We start from the raw sequence: 19,120 nt of genomic DNA on the forward strand, positions 1-19,120 counted from the left end.
CAGCGTACTCATCCGTAGTCTTCGTCCCTCAGTCGAACCGTGTGCCGACCTTCTCGCTAGCTGCGTCTCTTGCTCCCCGAGCAATCTTCCGCTCTGGATTCGTCCCTCGGAACCACCGCATGCTTCCTTCTCGTCCACCGGGGTACTCTTCCGCAGCGCCTCGTCCCTCGGACGCACAGCGTGCCGTCCTTCTCGCTAGCTGCATCTTCCGCTCGACTACCTGTGCTCCTAAGCTCCTGCACACTTAGACACAAGGTTAGAAACAATGCAAGACCTAACTTAACTTGTTGATCACACCAAAACAACCTTGGGGTTCTAACAGAGAGATTCTGACACACGTTATGTGTCAAGGGTTGGAGGGGGGAAGATTTAAAGGGAGAGAAGGTAATGACATGTGTCAAGAGTTGGATGGGGTAATTTAAGTGTCGAATTAGGAAGGTAATTTAAAGGAAGGGAGAGATTTTGACCTATGTTAAAAATTATATAAAATTAAAAAAAATAAAATTTTTGATAAAAAATAATAAACAAAATTGATTAAAGAAATAAAACTAAATAAATATTAAAATAATAAATAAAATAATAAAAAAATTAATTAAAAAAATAAAACTAAATAAAAATTAAATAAAATTAAAAAATATATAAGTATTAATGAAAAAATAATAAACAAAATTAATTAAAAAATAAAACTAAATAAAAATTAAATAAAATTAAAAAATATATATAAGTATTAATCAAAAATAATAAATAAAATTGATTAAAAAAATAAAACTAAATAAAAATTTAAAAATATATAAGTATAAAAGAAAAAAATAATAAATAAAATTAATTTTAAAAATAAGACTAAAAAAATCAAAGAAAATAGAGGGTAGAACGGTCTTTTGAAGGGGAGAGAGAGAGGAGGAGGGGGGAGGTGCGCGGTGTCGCGAGGGGGGGGGGGGAAGAAATTTGCTTCAAATATTGTGGTTGTATGATATACTTTGTAAGAGTTGTGATTGCATGAGTCAACATCATGGGTGGTTCAAATATCGTGGTTGTATGATAAACATAGTGAGAGTTTCGAACTCTTGTTATATGAGCCTGTCTAATCTTTTATCATTACATTGTATCGCAAGGGAAGAGAAGAAGGTTTCTAGAGCCTAGCGTTGGGGTAAGGAAGGAGGATGCGAAGAGAGTGAATGTTCGGCGTTTGAGGGGTGATTAATTTGACTAGTGTTTAGTCCCACATTGCTTGTGCTTGGTGAGCTTCCTGCAGAAGACATTATAAATTGGTTCAAGGTTGATTGATAATAAAGCATGCAGTTGTGTGATGGACACAAAGCGAATTATTCTTTCGCCTTTTACTAAAGAATACCGTGTACTTGTCACTAAAAATAACATATATTAATTTTTGAAAGGGCTTTTTTTACAAAGGAGCCCTAACAAATTACAAGTTGAATTTATTCCTAACAATTTTAAAATTAATTATTTTAGCTGTGAGAGCAATAATGTTTCATACATTTATTTTTCTAATAATTTAGAAATTTTTGGTCTTCTTTACATTGATTATTAGGATATATTTAGATAGTACACTAACTATTAGGATATATTTAGAAAGTAGTGTGGTGGATGACTAAGCATCATGAGTGTGGTTCAAATATGGTGGTTGTGCAATATACTCTGTCAGAGTTTAGATTTTGATTGCATGAGTCAACATCATGGTGGTTTAAATATCGTGGTTGTATTATATACTCTATGAGAGTTTTGAACTCTTGTTGCATGAATCTATCTCATCTTTTGCCATTACACTGTATCCCAAGGGAAGAGAAGAGGGTTTACGGAGCGTAGCGCATAGGAAACGAAGGAGGATGCGAAGAGAGGGAAGGTTCAGCGTTTAGGGGTGATTAATTTGGCTAAAGTTTAGTCCCACATTGCTTATATATGGTGAGCTTCCTACAGAGGACATTATATATTGGTTCAGGGTTGCATCATAATAAAACATGTAATTGTGTGATAAGCACAAAGCAAATAATTCTTTCATCTTTTTTTAAAGATACTGTGTACTTTTCACTAAAAACAGCATACATTAATTTTTGATGAGCCTAATCAAATTGCAAGTTAAATTTGTTCCTAACAATTTTTAAATTAATTATTTTAGTTGTAAGAGTTATAATGCTTCATATATTTAATTTTATCTCATATTTTTATTTTTTAATAAATTAGATATTTTTGGTTCTATAGAAGTTTACACTAATTATTTGCATATATTTGGAAAGTACACCGACTATTAGGATATATTTTGAAAGTACAGATGAAGTGTGGTGGACAACTAAGCATAATATCGTGGTTGCATGATATACTCTGTGAGAGTATTGATTACATGAGTCAACATCATGGGTGGTTCAAATATCGTGGTGGTATCCCAACGGAAGAGAAGAGGATTTACGGAGCCTCGCTCAAGGAAGGAGGATGTGAAGAGAGGGAAGGTTCGACGTTTGAGAGGTGATTAATTTGGCTAGCATTTTGTCCCACATTGCTTGTGCTTGGTGAGTTTCCTACTTGGACATTATAAATTGGTTCATGGTTGCTTCATAATAAAACATGCAGTTGTGTGATAGGAACAAAGCGAATTATTCTTTCGCCTTTTACTAAAGAATACCGTGTGCTTGTCACTAAAAACAACATACATTAATTTTTGAAAGAGCTCCTTTTACATAGGAGCCCTAACAAATTATAAGTTAAAATTTTTCCTAATAATTTTTAAATTAATTATTTTTGTTGTAAGAGCTATAATGTTTTATATATTTAATTTTATCTCAAATTTTTTATTATTATTTTAGATTGTTTATTAGGGTACAGATGGAGTGTGGTGGACGACTCAACATCATGAGTGTGGTTCAAATATTGTAGTTGTATGATATACTTTGAAAGAGTTTTGATTGCATGAGTCAGCATCATGGGTGGTTCAAATATCGTGACTGTATGATATACTTAGTGAGAGTTTCAAACTCTTGTTATACGGAGCCTAGTGATGGGGTAAGGAAGGAGGATGTGAAGAGAGTGAATTTTCGGCGTTTGAGGGGTGATTAATTTGGCTAATGTTTAGTCCCACATTGCTTCTGCTTGGTGAGCTTCCTACAGAAGATATTATAAATTGGATCAAGGTTGCATGATAATTAAACATGTAGTTGTGTGATAGGCACAAAGCGAATTATTCTTTCGCCTTTTACTAAAGAATACCGTGTGCTTGTCACTAAAAATAGCATATATTAATTTTTGAATAGGGTTTTTTACAAAGGAGCCCTAACAAATTACAAGTTAAATTTGTTCCTAACAATTTTTAAATTAATTACTTTGGTTGTAAGAGGTATAATGATTCATATATTTAATTTTCTCATAATTTTTAATAATTTAAAAAATTTTGGTCCTCTTTACATTGATTATTAGGATATATTTAGTTAGTACACTGACTTTTAGGATATATTTAGAAAGTAGTTTGGTGGATGATTAAGCATGGTTGTACAATATACTCTGTGAGAGTTTTGATTGCATGAGTCAACATCATGGTGGTTTAAATATCGTGGTTGTATAGTATACTCTATGAGAGTTTTGATCTCTTGTTGCATGAGTTTGTCTCATCTTTTACCATTACACTGTATCCCAAGGGAAGAGCAGCGTTTACGGAGCCTAGCGCATAGGAAATGAAGGAGGATGCAAAGAGAGGGAAGGTTTAGCGTTCGAGGGGTGATTAATATGTCTACTGTTTAGTCCCATATTGCTTGTGCATGGTGAGCTTCCTACAGAGGAGATTATAAATTAGTTCAGGGTTGCATCATAATAAAAGATGCAGCTATGTGATAAGCACAGAGTGAATTATTCTTTCGCCTTTTACTAAAGAATACCATGTGCTTGTCACTAAAAATAACATATATTAATTTTTGAAAGGGCTTTTTTTTACAAAGGAGCCCTAACAAATTACAAGTTAAATTTGTTCTTAACAATTTTTAAATTAATTATTTTAGTTGTAAGACCTATAATTTTCATACATTTAATTTTCTAAAAATTTAGAAATTTTTGATCCACTTTTCATTAATTATTTGGATATATATAGATAGTACATAGACTATTAGGATATATTTAGAAAGTAGTGTGGTGGATGACTAAGCATCATGAGTGTCGTTTAAATATCGTGGTTGTACAATATACTCTGTGAGAGTTTTGATTGTATGAGTCAAAATTGTGGTGGTTTAAATATCCTGGTTGTATGATATACTCTATGAGAATTTTGAACTCTTGTTGCATGAGTCTGTCTCATCTTTTACCATTACACTATATCCCAAGCGAAGAGAAGAGGGTTTTCGGAGCATAGCGTGCAAGAAATGAAGGAGGATGCGAAGAGAGGGAAGGTTCAACGTTTGAGGGGTGATTTATTTGACTACTGTTTAGTCCCAAATTGCTTGTGCATGGTGAGCTTCCTACATAGGACATTATAAATTGGTTTAGGGTTGCATCATAATAAAACATGCAGTTGTGTGATAAGCACAAAGCAAAATATTCTTTCGCCCTTTTATAAAGAATACCGTGTACTTTTCACTAAAAACTGCATACATTAATTTTTGATGAGCCCTAACAAATTGCAAGTTAAATTTGTTCCTAACAATTTTTAAATTAATTATTTTAGTTGTAAGAGTTATAATGTTTCATATATTTAATTTTATCTGATATTTTTATTTTATAATAAATTAGATATTTTTGGTCCTATAGAAGTTTACACTAATTATTTGCATATATTTGGAAAGTAAATCGACTATTAGGATATATTTGGAAAGTATAGATGAAGTGTGGTGGACAACTAAGCATCATTAGTGTGGTTCAAATATCATGTTTGTATGATATACTCTGTGAGAGTATTGATTGCATGAGTCAACATCATGGGTGGTTCAAATATCGTGGTGGTATCCCAAGGGAAGAGAAGAGGATTTACGGAGCCTCGCTCAGGGAAGGAGGATGTAAAGAGAGGGAAGGTTCGATATTTTAGGGGTGATTAATTTGGATAGCATTTAGTCCCACATTGCTTGTGCTTGGTGAGTTTCCTACTTGGACATCATAAATTGGTTCAGGGTTGCTTCATAATAAAACATGCAGTTGCGTGATAGGAACAAAGCGAATTATTCTTTCGTCTTTTACTAAAGAATATCGTGTACTTGTCACTAAAAACAACAAACATTAAGGGGGTGTTTGGTTAAATGATGAGAATCACTATGGGTATGAGTGTTATAGTAGGGTGGAATGAGAATAGGAATGGAAGAGAAATCCATCAAGTTATATGGGTTTGGTTGATTCCTATAAATCTAGTAATCATTTCCAAAATGTCATTCCCAAACCCATAATCCAAACACTATCTTTTACTATCATTCCATTCCCTCATTGCCAAACTCATCAACCAAACACCCCATAATTTGTGAAAGAACTCCTTTTACAAAGGAGCCTTAACACATCATAAGTTAATTTTTTTCCTAATAATTTTTAAATTAATTATTTTAGTTGTAAGAGCTATAATGTTTTATATATTTAATTTTGTCTCAATTTTTTTATTATTTTAGATTGATTATTAGGGTACAGATGGAGTGTGGTGGACTGTTAGTTAGAGCCCTAGAGTCAATCATTTGATGTTTGTATGGACTCATTGTATCATATTCTTGTATATTAATAAAGGCATTTGATTTTGGTTATTATACTTACTTGTATTAGTGCCAAATAGACTAAGTATAATAGCGTCCTTGAGTAGAAGGTTCATACCTATATCAATCGATTAGTTGAATCGATAGTGAGATGATATAGGGAACACTACTCTAAATCATTCCTAGTCGAGTATTAACATTCAGGGACAATGTTAATGCAATAAGACTAACATGTAGGTCAGCTCGATGACTTGATCTCACAAGTCATGGATATGAAGATATCAAGTTGACACATGAGTATACATTAGAGAATATATACTGAATGACCCGCCATGAGAAAGTATCATGGATCGTTATATGAGTGTCATATACTTTCTCATGTGGCTATTAGTATGACTATTAGTCCTTGGACCTGAAGTCACCATGGATCCCTACATAAGGAGTTATGTACTTTAGTTTCGTCAAACGTCACCCGTAACTGGGTGGACTATAAAGGCGATTACTGGGTATGTAACGAATTATGCAGAGGGATGTGAGTGATGTAGATGGGATCTATCCCTCCCATATGACGGGAGCGACATCGCTATTCTTGATAGAGTGAGACCACTAAGTGCATGGCCATGCCCAAATGAGTCAACATTAGATGTTGAGCTCATTTGATCGAGTGAGTCTACTTGGAGTTCAAGAGTTAGATTGATTAGAGGATGACACGGTCTATGCCTCATATTGATCAATCTAGATGTCTAGGATAGAAGGACAATGTCACATATTGTGAGGAGTCACAATTAGTAGTCACAAGGTGATGTCGGATCTCGACATTCTTGTAACTTGGGTAGTAATGATGTGTTGCTAGATACCGCTCATTACTTATGCTCCTAAATGAGTTTAGGACATTGCCAACGTTACAAGAACCTATAGGGTCACACACTTAGGACAATTAGATGGAGATTAGGTTCATATGATGAACCAAGAGGATTAGATTCATTTGATGAATCAAATTGGATTAAGAGTAATCCTAATTGGGCTAACTTGAGTTCGACTCAAGTTGATTCATGTGTTCAATGAGTCTAATTTAGATTTTGACTCATTGAATCAATTTAATTTAATGAATTAGATTCATTATATTAAGTTGACTCGAAACAAATGGTTAGATTAGATCAACCATGGTAGAGATTGGTTCAAGTTTGACTTGACTTGAGAAGGAAGACTAAAGGTCAATTTTGACTTGACCTTTTGCCACCTCATTGGTGATGGCATTAGGTGGACCAATAATGATGTTCCACATCATCATGGGTGCCACCTCATGGAAGTTACAAAGCCATTTTCATAATAACTTCACATTAATTGCATTTAATGGGGAGTTACACAATGAAGAGTGGCCGACCACTTTGGTTTGAATTGTGAATTCATTTTTCCATTCAAGTAGAGTATCTTCTTCTTTCTCCTCTTGAAGCTCTTCCTCTCCCTCTCCCATTCCTTGGCCGAACACTCCATTGGTGCTAGCACACCTTGTGTTTTTAGTCATCTCCTTCTACTTGTGTCCGTGTGGATACATATAGAGGTTGTCTACTTTGACAACTAGAGATCCGGCGACATCTTGGACAAGCGGGAACGCGAAGGGCTTCGCTACAAGGGTAATGATCTTAACTTTAGTGTAGATCTAAAGTTTTTACAAACTCGTACAAGAAAAGGTTTTTCGAAAATTTTGTTTACGAATCTTTGCACGAGATCCATGGCTTTGGGTGACTCGGGGTTTCCGCGCTTTGAAAAAGCGGTTTTCGCGGCCCGAAGAACCCAACATGGACGACTCAACATCATGAGTGTGGTTCAAATATTGGGGTTGTATGATATACTTTGAAAGAGTTTTGATTGCATGAGTCACCATCATGGGTAGTTCAAATATCGTGACTGTATGATATACTTAGTGAGAGTTTCGAACTCTTGTTATACAAGTTTGTCTAATCTTTTATCATTACATTTTATACCAAGGGAAGAGAACAGGGTTTACGGAGCCTAGCGATGGGGTAAAGAAGGAGGATGCGAAGAGAGTGAATGTTCAGCGTTTGAGGTGTGATTAATTTAGCTAATGTTTAGTCCCACATTGCTTGTGCTTGGTAAGCTTCCTGTAGAAGACATTATATATTGGATCAAGGTTGCTTCATAATAAAACATGTAGCTGTGTGATAGGCACAAAGCGAATTATTCTTTCGCCTTTTACAAAAGAATACCGTGTGCTTGTCACTAAAAATAGCATATATTAATTTTTGAAAGTGTTTTTTTTTACAAAGGAGCCCTAACAAATTACAAGTTAAATTTGTTCCTAACAAATTTTAAATTAATTACTTTAGTTGTAAGAGGTATAATGATTCATATATTTAATTTTCTCATAATTTTTAATAATTTAGAAAATTTTGGTCCTCTTTACATTGATTATTAGGATATATTTAGATAGTACAATGGCTATTAGGATATATTTAGAAAGTAGTGTGGTGGATGACTAAGCATCATGAGTGTGGTTCAAATATCGAGGTTGTACAATATACTCTGTGAGAGTTTTGATTGCATGAGTCAACATCATGGCAGTTTAAATATCGTGGTTGTATGATATACTCTATGAGAGTTTTGAACTCTTGTTGCATGATTTTGTCTTATCTTTTACCATTACACTGTATCCCAAGGGAAGAGGAGGGTTTACGGAGCCTAGCGCATAGGAAATGAAGGAGGATGCAAAGAGAGGGAAGGTTCAACATTCGAGAGGTGATTAATATGTCTACTATTTAGTCCCACATTGCTTGTGCATGGTGAGCTTCCTACAGAGGACATTATAAATTAGTTCAAGGTTACATCATAATAAAACATGCAGCTGTGTGATAAGCCCAGAGCGAATTATTCTTTCACCTTTCACTAAAGAATACCGTGTGCTTGTCACTAAAAATAGCATATATAAATTTTTGAAAAGGCTTTTTTTACAAAGGAGCTCGAACAAATTACAAGTTAAATTTGTTCTTAACAATTTTCAAATTAATTATTTTAGTTGTAAGAGCTATAATGTTTCATACAATTAATTTTCTAATAATTTATAAATTTTTGATCCTCTTTACATTAATTATTAGGATATATTTAGATAGTACATAGACTATTAGGATATATTTATGAAGTAGTGTGGTGGATGACTAAGCATCATGTGTGGTTCAAATATCGTGGTTGTACAATATACTCTGAGAGTTTTGATTCCATGAGTCAAAATTATGGTTGTTTAAATATCGTGGTTGCATGATATTGTAACGACCCACCTTCTACTGATTAGGCTGTAAGGCCGGGGGTTACATTATGCTAACTATTCTTATGCGGAAAGGAGCTGAACTAATTTAAAATTCTGCTATTTGCTATAAAATCTGAAGTTTATATTCGGGATACATTTCTGAAATTATACATATGCTAAAGAAGGGAGCTTAACTTTCTATTTGGTCGAAAACTAAAGTTAGGCGCTTCTGGCTGAAATCAGACATTCCAATCGATCGACTGATCGATTGGAGTTGTTTGATTGATCCACTGATCGATTCAACTCACTACTGTGCACGGGGTCAAGTCTGAATTGATCGGCTGATCGATCCAACCTGGCCAATCGATCCGATGGTTGATTCAGAGGCTCTCTGTTCGTAGGGATTTAAATTCCCGATCGATCGGCTGATCGATCCATGGCCGATCGATCAGCTGATCGATCCATGGCCGATCGATCAGCTGATCGACCCATCAGCTCTCTGCACGCGACAGATCGTGCTTCAATCGATCGATTGATCGATCGAGGCTCCCCAATCGATCAGCTAATCGCCTCACTAGCGTTTTGTACGCGGGGACTTCTCCCAATCGATCGGCTGATCGACTGAGGACTACTCAATCGATCGGCTGATCGATTGGGTTACTGATTTCCGCAGAAATCAGACCCAACCTCATACAAAACTTTTAGAAATTCACCACAACCACCACACTACTACTGGGCATGCCATTACTCATGGTTAGCTATCTACTATCATGACAAATAACAATCTAAGCATAACATAGTGCATACTCTCATGAATCAAGACACTTGACATCTAAAAGTGCAGAAAAGTAAATACTATATGAAGTACTAAGTTCTTAATTTGCTAGTTCCCCCAAGGATCTTTATTCCAAGTTTTTGCCCACACACACATCTTCATCGCATTGCCTCCAGCCTCCGCTATTCCATCTTTCCTTTACCTTTATCTGCAGTATAAGGAAAATGCAACTGTAAGCTTGAGAGCTTAGTAAGAAACCATCTACCTCACAAAAACATGCATTTGCAGAAATCATGCTTTTTAAAAGATGCTATGCTGATATGCAAGCTGAGAATCATACTGGAAATGCTAAATCATGGCACATGAGCATGTAAATCATGGCAATCAAGAACTAAACATAGAGCTATCTGCTATATCAATAGAAAACTGAACTGAAGCTAAGCTGAATTCACTTATCTGTTTTGTGAAGTTTGAAAACTATTTTCGTAAATAGATAAAAATACTAAACATGCTGCTGATGGGCCCGACATCGGTACTTGCTGTGCGCGCATTCCTAAATAGACCCGAGGTAGCAAGTCCCGAATCTAGTAGGGTTACTAGGTTATCTAAACCTAGGGACGACTATGGGAGCCCAACCCAAGGACAACTGAAGTCCAGTATAGTGCCACTGATAAAGTAAAATACTGTTTATAACTGATTTATCATATCTTGCTTTTTACTCGGTTATCTAAACCTAGAGCTAAGTTAGCTAAACCTAGAGGCGACAATGGGAGCCCACCCATTGGACCGTAGTCCCATATAACCGAAGCAAGGCTATGTATGCTATTTAAAAATGCATCTAGGCATTTAACTGAACTATTAAAACACCTATTGTAGCATATAACTGTATTAGGCATTTTATCGAGCACCTGGTGTGCTCTAACTCTACATATGGCTGCACTATGAATATAATTGCGAACTATAGACATAAAAACATGTGATTAGCTACTTATACTGCAGGTGAGAGGTTACTTACATCCTGCGCTAGATTTTCTTACAATCCGATCGCTAGATTTCCGGAGAAGAGGATCTCTTCGACGATCTTCTTACGCCTACGCGTTCTTCTCGCGGAGAGGAACGTCTTCGTGCCGGAATTGTCGCCGAAAAGTGCTCCTACGATCCTAGGGGTGGAACCCTAGGCTTCTTGGGTTTGGGCGCCGAGAGGAAGAGGAGAAGGAAGGGTTTCGGCGGTGAGGGTTTGAGGGATAAGAGAATTGCCGATCAAAAATAACAACTCTCCACTTAATTTCCCTATTTATATTAACTAATTAATACACCCCAACTAAACCTTAAATATAATTGTTCTCCTCTTCTTTTAGCACACCCCTGCTGGGGCCCCTTGGTTACTAGAATCACCCTATATGTCATAGAGTCCATAGGTCTCAGGTTCGATTCCCGCTTAGGCTATTTTACATTTTTGTTTATTTTTGCTATTTCTGCTACTCCAAAAATTCCATAAAAATATTCTAAAATTCTAGAAAAATAATAGAATATTTCTAAAATTAATTTGAATATTTTCGGGCGTTACAATCCCCCATACCTTATAAAAAGTTCATCCTCGAACTTAGAATAACTCTGAGTACTTCTGTCTCATACTAGCTTCTGTCTCCCAAGTTGCCTCTTCTGTTGTGTGATTTTGCCAAATAACTTTTACTAATGGTACCTCCTTATTCCGTAATTTCTTAACTGCTCGGTCTACTATCTGAATAGGCCGACTGTTATAGCTGAGGTCTTCGCGGACTTGTACCGACTGGGGCTCAATCACTTGGGTGGCATCTGGGATATGCTTCTTCAGCATAGAGACATGAAATACGTTATGGATAACTGACATCTCCTGGGGTAGCTCTAGCTCATATGCTACCTTGCCAACTCTTCTAGTGATAAGGTATGGTCCCACATATCTGGGACTTAATTTGCCCTTCTTCCCAAAACGCATTACTCCCTTCATGGGAGCCACTTGGAGAAACACTGTATCCCCAACTGAAAACTCTAAGGGTCGACGCCGTGTATCAGCATAGCTTTTCTGGCGGCTCTGAGCTGTCTCTATCCTCGGGCGGATCTGCTGTATAGCTACTGTGGTATCCGCTACTAGATCTGTCTGAAGTTCTAGTTCTTTCTGTTCACCACACTCATACCAGCAGATTGAAGATCTACACCTCCGCCCATAGAGAGCCTCGTAGGGTGTCATACCGATAGTGGTCTGATAGCTATTGTTGTATGCAAATTCTGCTAAACACAGATATTTGCACCAACTTCCCTTGAAGTCTAGGGCACATGCTCGGAGCATATCTTCGAGTACCTGATTTACTCGCTCCGTCTGACCATCTGTCTGAGGATGGAAAGCTGTGCTAAACTTTAACTTGGTACCCAGTGCTGACTGTACACACTCCCAAAAGTGTGACGTGAACCTACTGTCTCTGTCTGAAATGATGGTCCGTGGAACTCTATGCAGTCTAACAATCTCCTTGAGATACAACTGAGCTAGCTGCTCCATGGAGTAGGATATCCTGATAGCTAAGAAGTGGGCTGATATAGTCAACCTGTCGACTATTATCCAGATGGCATCAAAACCATTCGTGGTTCTAGGTAGTCCCACTATGAAATCCATAGAAATATCCTTCCACTTCCATTCTGGGATCTGAATAGGCTGCAGAACTCCTCCTGGTCTCTGGTGTTCTACCTTGACCCTCTGGCAGGTCAGACAGGTACTGACATATCTAGCGATGTCTCTTTTCATCCCAGGCCACCAAAAACGTTTCTTTAGATCTTGGTACATCTTGGTGGAGCCAGGGTGCATCGCGCAAGGAGTCTTGTGAGCCTCGTCTAGAATCTTCCTCCGTAGTTCCTCCTGATCCGGAACACATAGTCTGTCACCAATATGTAATACCCCACTATCAACTATTCGAAACTCTCCACTTTCTGATTCTGCTAACCCTTGCTTGATTTTCTAAATTTCGGGGTCCTGATCCTGAGCTGTCTGGATATCACCAAGCAGGGTAGATACTAATGTCATAGTAGAGAGTTGCCCAACTACTAGTTCGAGACCAAAATCTGTAATCTCTTTTTGTAGGGGCGGTGACATGGCTGCTAGGGACAGTAAGGTGTCACTGGATTTCCTGCTGAGTGCATCTGCCACCTTATTGGCCTTTCCTGGATGGTAGAGGATGTTTATGTCGTAGTCTTTGACCAGCTCGAGCCATCTGCGCTGTCGCATATTCAGATCCTTCTAAGTGAAGAAGTACTTCAGACTCTGGTGATCTGTATACACTCTGCATTGAGCTCCATACAAGTAATGTCTCCAAATTTTGAGTGCGAAAATAACTGCTGCAAGCTCAAGGTCATAAGTAGGATAGTTCCTCTCATAGTCCTTGAGCTGTTTGGAGGCATAGGTGATCACCTTACCATTTTACATCAGTACTGCTCCTAGTCCCAATTTAGAGGCATCACTGTAGATATTAAAGCTGTCTGTGTCTTCTGGTAGAGTCAGAATGGGTGCACTGGTCAATCTTCTTTTGAGCTCCATGAAACTGTTCTCACAGTCCTCTGTCCACTGAAATTTTTTGTTCCTCCTGGTAAGAGCTATCAGTGGGGAGGTTATCCTGGAGAAATCCTCTACAAATTTTCTATAATAGCCTGCTAGTCCCAAAAAGCTTCTGATTTCACTGGCATTCTTAGGTCTCTTCCAGTTACTCACAGCTTCTATCTTACTGGGGTCTACCATGATACCATCCTTGGAGATGATGTGACCCAGAAAGGATACTTGATCGAGCCAGAATTCACATTTCGTGAACTTGACGTACAGCTGGTTCTGTTGAAGGGTCTGTAGTACTATCTTCAGGTGCTCTACGTGTTCTTCCTGAGTTCCAGAATAAATAAGAATGTCGTCGATAAATATGATAACAAACTTATCTAAGTATTCTCTGAATACTCTGTTCATGAGGTCTATGAAAGTAGCTGGAGCATTTGTCACGCCAAAGGGCATGACTACGAACTCATAATGTCCGTATCTAGTCCTGAAAGCAGTCTTGGGTATGTCACCTTCTTTAACCTTCACCTGGTGATATCCCGATCTAAGGTCTATTTTAGAGAACACTATTGCTCCCTTTAGCTGATCGAACAGGTCATCTATCCTGCGAAGAGGATACCTGTTCTTAATCGTGACTTGGTTTAGTGCTCGGTAGTCTATACACAGGCGCATGCTCCCGTCCTTCTTCTTCACGAACAATATAGGCGCTCCCCATGGTGAGTGACTAGAGCGTATGAAGCCCTTGTTGAGCAGTTCCTGTAGTTGCTCCTGAAGTTCCTTCAGTTCTACTAGAGCCATGCGGTAGGGTGCTTTGGAGATGGGATTTGTACCGGGAATAAGTTCTATCTCAAATTCAATCTCCCTGTCTGGTGCTAGGCCTGGTAACTCCTCAGGGAAGACTGCTAGGTAGTCACATACAACTCGGACCTCCTCTAGCTTTCGGTCCTTGTCCTGACTGGTATCGACTACATGTGCTAAGAATCCCGTACATCCCGAATCAAGTAGTTTCTGTGCCTTCAGAGCTGAGAGAAACTTCTTGGCTTTTCTCCTTGGTTCTCCGATGTACCCAAACTGCACTCCTGCTTTGGGTTGGAATATAATTTTCTGTTTACGGTACTCTATGGAGGCGCCATACTTGATCAGAAAGTCTATTCCCAAGATGATGTCGTAGTCCGTCATATCTAGCACTATCAGATCACCAAAAAGTTCTCTGTCTGCTATAATGGCTAGCACTGCTCGAAGCAGTGCGTGGATGCCATCATTTCTCCTGAAGGTAGTGTCATCAGAAACTGACCACTGAGTACCTCTGGAGATATTGCCATCTTATCGGCGAATGTCCTGGATATATAGGAATGGGTTGCCCCGGTATCGAATAAGACAGTTGCACTTTGCTTTAAAATACTGATCTGACCTGTAACAACTATCAAGGCATTCACTACGTCCTCTCTGGTGAGTGAGTAGATCCTCGCGTTCGTCATGGCTGAGGGGCTTCTAGTTTGCCCTGACTGATGTGTGGACCATCTATAGCAGCCTGCATCTGATGTAGCTGTGCTGGGTTACCTCCGTATTGGATCAGCTATGATGGAGGGAAACTGGTCTTGTTTGGGCATTGCTTAGCCATGTGCCCTTCTTGGCCACATTCGAAGCATCCTCGTGTGCCCTTGCGACAAACTCCTGGGTGGAATTTCCCACAAGTATAACACTTGGGATAGCTAGGTTGTTTACTAGCTGGTCCTCCTTTTGGGTAACTCCTTGATTTGTGTTTGTGGCTGGAGTTCCCTTTCCAGTTGGAGCTATGGCCCTGGTGTTTCTGAGTACCCGAGCCTCCTTGGCCCTTAGACTCTGAAATGGCTTGCTTCTGTTGTTTGATGCTGTTCTGGTAATGCTCGGTGGTTAGAGCACTACTTGCCGATTCTTCAGTAGTTTGCGGCCTATGAACGTTGCTGGCCACATTCATCGCTATTTCCGGCCTTAGCATTTTAAGCATCAACCGGACTCGTTCTCTCTCAGTACTGACTAGTTCAGGGCATAGACGAGCCAGTCTGTTGAACTTCTTCACGGCCTCCTCAACTGAAAGGTTGCCTTGATGAAATTCAGTGAACTCGTCGTAGTGGCGGTTTGTGACCCGCATGTGAAAGAACTCCTTAAAGAATTCTCTCTTGAAGTCAGCCCATGTCATCTGGTTCACTGGACGCTTCGCTTTAATCTTCTCCCACCACATACGTGCGTCTCCTGTAAGGCAGAAAGAGGCACATTTCACCTTTTCATGCTTTGGCCAGTCCAGAAGCTCCATCGGACTCTCTAGTGTCTTGAACCAGGCTTGGGCATCCCATGGTTCACTGATGCCTGAGAAATTCTCAGGCATGATCTTCTACCACTGGATCAGATAGGCTTCCCTCTTTGCCCCTGCTGCTATAACGACCACCCTTCTTACTACTACTACTCTTTAAGGATGACCGTTACTTAACTACTAACTCTACTTAAACGGTATAATTAAAAATCACATGGAAACCCTACCAAAATTTTTTGACAAAATCTCCCCTGTACCGGTGACCATATTCAACAATACATGCAATATATATACTCAGCCACAAGCGGCTGGAACACATATCAATCAACCACGCAGTATAATAATTTTAACTCAGCAATAATAAAGGAAAACTAATCCATAACTACAATTGAATAACAAATACAGTATTAAGTGTCCTTATAAATAGTTATCAAATTTCCTTAACACATAAAGACTTAATTAACTCAAAGAAACAAATCATAATTTATTTTATTCGCAAGGATCCCTAGGACTTCCATAGTGCAGACATCACACACCCCTCTTACATCTCCTTGTCGCCTTCCTTCATATTAGCTTTCCTTTTTCTTTATCTGCAGTAGGAGGAATGCAAACTATAAGCAAAATGCTTAGTGAGCGCTATCTAACTCACAAAATCTCGATTTGCATGTTTATAAATAAAAACATGCTAAAACTGAATGCTAACATGTAAAGCTACTCATGCTCATACATAGCAAAGGAATCATACTAAATGAAATACTAAACATGTATAACTAATCATGCTCATAAATAGAAAAGAACAGTAAACTAACTCATGCTCTTCTATCAGTAAAGAAACATACTGAAATACTAAACATGTAAGGCAAGTCTATACTATCATGCTTGCATAAAGAACTTAACTTACTGAATTCTAAACACCTTCTGTATCTTATTTCACTTGCTTAAAGACTTATTCTTTAATACTTATGTGTAACTTATTTTTTAATACTTTTATACTGATGTGAAACTTATTTTACTTGTTCAAAAGCTTATACTTTTAATACTTCAAAATAGTAATCAACTTCCCTTGGGCCCAGGCTTAGTACCATCTTATGCGCGTTCCCTAATAGGTTGGGGTAGCGAGCCACCAATCCTAAAAGAGCAGACCTCGTTCTACCAGGGCCAAGACCTCGGAATTGGATGTAGTGACCACCCTTCTTACTACTACTACTACTCTTTAAGAGTGACCGTTACTTGACTACTAACTCTACTTAACCGGTACGCTACTTAACTACGAGGAATCCCTACCGAAAAATTTCGACAGAATCTCCCTTATACCGGTGACAATAATCATAAGTACATACATATACAAAGCAATAACATCACCACGCAGTTTATATATAACTAAAAATAAACTATCCTAGCAATAGTAAACAAAAGAACTCCAACAATAGGAAATAACTCAACTACAATGCGGAATAAACTTAACATAGACAAAGGGAAACTACTAAAACAATCTCTATCAATTTAATAACTGAAAGAAAACTCCAAAGAAGGAGTCTTGACAGTTTCCTTAGCAAACTCATGATCTCTCCATAGTCCAGCCATCACACACCTTCATCACCACCACCTTGTCGCCTTCCTTGCTAAATCTTTTCCTTTCCTTTATCTGCAGTAGAAAAAAAAAAAAACTATAAGCATAAAGCTTAGTGAGCGCTATCTACTCATAAAAACTCGATATGCATGTATATAAATAAAAACATGCTAAAACTGAATGCTAACATGTAAAGTTACTCATGCTCATAAATAGCAAAGGAATCATACTATCTGAAATACTAAACTTGTATAGCTAATCATGCTCATAATCCAATGAAGGAATCAAACTAACTGAAATACTAAACATGTATAGCTAATCATGCTCATAATCCAATAAAGGAATCATACTAACTGAAATACTAAACATGTATAGCTAATCATGCTCATAATCCAATAAAGGAATCATACTAACTGAAATACTAAACATGTATAGCTAATCATGCTCAAAATCCAATAAAGGAAACATACTAAACATGTAAAGCTACTAAACATGTAAAACTACTAAACATGTTAAGCTAAACATGCTGAACAATCTAGTAGCAAGGAAACAATTGAAACTACTACTACATGCTTCAAATAACAAGAAACTAAACTTTCTAATTCTAGACATATTTGAAGCTTGTTTCATTTGTTTCAAAACTTATACTTTAATACTTGAAAATAATAATCAACTTCTCTTGGGCCCTGCATTGTACCACTTTGCGCGCATTCTTAATAAGAATCGAGGTAGCTAATCCCGAAACTACTAAGATACTTCTAGGCCTTGTGCCTAGGGGCAACTTGGAGCCCATCCCTTGGACCTTGTGTCCGGTACATGCCATTTAAAAGTAAAATACTTATTATCTTAATTACTTCTTCTTTAAATGCCTTGACATTTTAATAAGCACCTTGTGTGCCAAAAATCCCTAAAGTCTTGACTTTGGGATCTACTTAAGGCCTTGGCCTTTCTCTTTCTTTTCTTTCTCTTCCTTTTACTTGTTAATACTTCTAAAAGTATTTAATAGGATTCTTATTTTTCCACAAGAATACATGGCTGTTCATGCTTGTTAAAATAGCAAATGAAAACTACTTTGAGCTTACTAATCATGCTATAAAATAGAGCAAAAGAAAGCAACTTTAAGCTTACTAATCATGCTATAAACTAGAGCAAAGAAAGCAACTTTAAGCTTACTAATCATGCTATAAACTAGAGCAAAGAAAGCAACTTTAAGCTTACTAATCATGCTATAAACTAGAGCAAAGAAAGCAACTTTAAGCTTACTAATCATGCTATAAACTAGAGCAAAGAAAGCAACTTTAAGCTTACTAATCATGCTATAAACTAGAGCAAAGAAAACAACTTTAAGCTTACTAATCATGCTATAAACTAGAGCAAAGAAAGCAACTTTAAGCTTACTAATCATGCTATAAACTAGAGCAAAGAAAGCAATTTTGAACTTACTAATCATGCTATAAAATAGAGCAAAAGAAAGCAACTTGGACTTTCTAAACATGCTGTAAAATAGGGCAAAAGAATGCAACTTTACACTTTCTATCATGCTGTAAAAACAGGGCAAAGGAATCCCTTTTTGCTGGAATTTATGGCAGCAACTAGACTTACATGGGTACCACTTTTAAGAACTAAAGGCACGCTTAAAAGACAACCATAGGCTGAAATCAGGGCTGTCCGGTTTAACAAGAATTCAAAACAGAAATTCCATGCAAGAGATGCTCTAATCTACCCGGTATAAAGAGCTTCAATTCTGTAATAGCATAAATTTAAACTAACAGCATGAACCAATATCATAATCAAGGAACTAATGGCACCAACAGGGAGTGCTATATTTCCCAAACCGAACACCTCTAAGCCTTGAAAACTCTTGGCAGTTCTAATCACAAGAACACCTAAACCAAAATCCTTAAACGAATGAACAAAGAGTTGTTCACAGAACACCTCTATGCATTCAATTCTTAAAGTAAGCTACTGCCACATTAAAAAGAAGTAAGCGAATCTCATATA

General features: G+C 37.6%; 8 non-coding genes across 8 annotated transcripts; all 8 read left to right on the forward strand.

Annotated features, from left to right (window-relative positions):
• Positions 1-1,297: 1,297 nt before the first annotated feature.
• LOC121993100 lies at positions 1,298-1,415 on the forward strand. Its single transcript, XR_006115072.1, has one exon. It is a non-coding gene; the product is annotated as a U5 spliceosomal RNA (small nuclear RNA).
• Positions 1,416-2,581: 1,166 nt separating this feature from the next.
• On the forward strand, positions 2,582-2,699 carry LOC121992924. The gene has a single exon (XR_006115027.1). It is a non-coding gene; the product is annotated as a U5 spliceosomal RNA (small nuclear RNA).
• A 463-nt stretch (positions 2,700-3,162) lies between these two features.
• Positions 3,163-3,280, forward strand: LOC121993063. The gene has a single exon (XR_006115061.1). It is a non-coding gene; the product is annotated as a U5 spliceosomal RNA (small nuclear RNA).
• A 544-nt stretch (positions 3,281-3,824) lies between these two features.
• On the forward strand, positions 3,825-3,941 carry LOC121993092. The gene has a single exon (XR_006115068.1). It is a non-coding gene; the product is annotated as a U5 spliceosomal RNA (small nuclear RNA).
• A 561-nt stretch (positions 3,942-4,502) lies between these two features.
• On the forward strand, positions 4,503-4,616 carry LOC121993227. The gene has a single exon (XR_006115137.1). It is a non-coding gene; the product is annotated as a U5 spliceosomal RNA (small nuclear RNA).
• Positions 4,617-5,118: 502 nt separating this feature from the next.
• LOC121993220 lies at positions 5,119-5,238 on the forward strand. Its single transcript, XR_006115129.1, has one exon. It is a non-coding gene; the product is annotated as a U5 spliceosomal RNA (small nuclear RNA).
• Positions 5,239-7,831: 2,593 nt separating this feature from the next.
• LOC121992976 lies at positions 7,832-7,944 on the forward strand. Its single transcript, XR_006115038.1, has one exon. It is a non-coding gene; the product is annotated as a U5 spliceosomal RNA (small nuclear RNA).
• A 574-nt stretch (positions 7,945-8,518) lies between these two features.
• On the forward strand, positions 8,519-8,636 carry LOC121993138. Its single transcript, XR_006115087.1, has one exon. It is a non-coding gene; the product is annotated as a U5 spliceosomal RNA (small nuclear RNA).
• The last annotated feature ends 10,484 nt before the right edge of the window (positions 8,637-19,120 follow it).

This window comes from Zingiber officinale, chromosome 1B (genome assembly GCF_018446385.1).
Source record: "Zingiber officinale cultivar Zhangliang chromosome 1B, Zo_v1.1, whole genome shotgun sequence".
NCBI lineage: Eukaryota > Viridiplantae > Streptophyta > Magnoliopsida > Zingiberales > Zingiberaceae > Zingiber > Zingiber officinale.